Raw genomic sequence first — 1,856 nt, forward strand, 5'->3', positions numbered from 1 at the left:
ATTAAATCCTAAGATGCATGACTCAAACTGAATGAACAAACCATGGTTCTTGTATTAGAGTACTTTAAATAAATTGAATCATAATTTAATCCTGGTTCAAAATGAGAAATAACTATAAATAGCTGTTGTTTTTCCAGTGACTAGTTGTACTGGATTGGCTTACAGGTCCCCCTCAAGTCTGAAGTTTCGAGTTTCAGTTAAGGTTCTGAAGAATCCTGGGTTCTTTGAAAGCTTCAAGGGGATGACAGGACAGACTTTGGGGGCGTGTTTCAAGTGCTCTAATCGCTACTTTAGATAGAGAAGCTCTAGTTTTTGTTTTAAACAGTGAAACTTCATATAAAATGCCTTTTATCTTATGTTTTAAAAGTTTATTTATTTTGATTTATTGTAAACAAACGGGGTACAACTTGTTTCTCTGGTTGTACATGAAGTAGAGTCATACCATTTGTGTAATCATACATGTACATAGAGTGATGATGTTTGTCTCATTCTGTTACTTTTCCTTCCCCTGATCCCTCGCACCCCTCATTTCCTCTATACAATCCATCCTTCCTCCATTTTTGCCCCCCTCCCACCCCCCATTATGTATCATCATCCGCTTATCAGAGAGATCATTCATCTTAGGTTTTTTGGGATTGGCTTATCTCACTTAGCATGATATTCTCCAGTTTCATCCATTTGCCTGCAAATGCCATAATTTTATTATTCTTTATGGCTGAGTAATATTCCATTGTGTATATATGCCACAGTTTCTTTATCCATTCATCAATCGAAGGGCATCTAGGTTGGTTCCACAATCTGGCTATTGTGAATTGAGCAGCTATGAACATTGATGTGGCTGCATCACTGTAGTATACTGACTAAGTCCTTTGGGTATAGGCTAAGGAGTGGGATAGCTGGGTCAAATGCACATATACTAAAATTGGAACGATACAGAGAAGATTAGCATGGCCCCTGCGTAAGGATGACACATAAAATGCCTTTTAAACACAGGTGTCATAGGAGTTTAGAAAAAAGTCTGATCATTCCTTCAAGATTTCTCTTAAATTTGTCTGCATCTCTTTTTGTTTGGCAGCCCAATCATCTAAACAAGTCCTCTGCATTTGGTCCCCTCTGCTTTGCTTCATGATTAATTCCTGGATTACAGAAACAGAAAGTGGTTAGGACCACAAACAATGGCACCCCACTGCCTGTATTAGGAGCTTTGTACCACTAATTATTACTAACTATGTGACCTTGAGCAATTTTCTCAACCTCTCCAAGCACCTGATTTCCTAGTTGTAAATTGGGATAATTGTTTTAGGGTTGCTTTAAGAATTAGATGAATATAAAATGCCTCTTTCTTGGTGAGTGACCGATTACTGTTAGGTATAATTGTTACGTGTCTGCCTATTTATGGGTGTTGCCTTCAATAATGCCTACACCTTTAAGACATGACAATAAGGCCATCTTCAATAAATATTAACAACAGTGTCTTCAAGTTGCCCTTAACTTCAAAATTAGAGGCCCACTGGGTGCAGTGGCACAGCCCTGTCATCCCAGTGGCTCAGGAGGCTGAGGTAGGTGGATTGTAAGTTCAAAACCTGGCTTAGTAACTTAGTGAGACCCTGTCCTGAAGAACGAAAAACAGAAAACAGAAAAACCAGGCTGGGAATGTGGCTCAGTGGTTAAGTGCCCCTAAGGTCCAATCCCTGGATAAAAAAAATAGTAGCCATATATTCCCATGTGACTAATTAATGCCACTGTGACCCCAACTTAGATAACCATGGATCTGTCTTATTTTTAGTCAGTTTTTCTTTTTTATCCCAGTTCTTGATTTTTTAGAGGTGATCTGGATTTGCTTCTAATTGACTGTT

At 38.6% G+C, this 1,856-nt stretch overlaps 1 pseudogene; it reads left to right on the forward strand.

Annotated features, from left to right (window-relative positions):
• Positions 1-887: 887 nt before the first annotated feature.
• LOC124987689 (uncharacterized) lies at positions 888-1,000 on the forward strand (annotated as a pseudogene).
• Positions 1,001-1,856: the final 856 nt, after the last annotated feature.

This window comes from Sciurus carolinensis, chromosome 6, assembly GCF_902686445.1.
Source record: "Sciurus carolinensis chromosome 6, mSciCar1.2, whole genome shotgun sequence".
Lineage (NCBI taxonomy): Eukaryota > Metazoa > Chordata > Mammalia > Rodentia > Sciuridae > Sciurus > Sciurus carolinensis.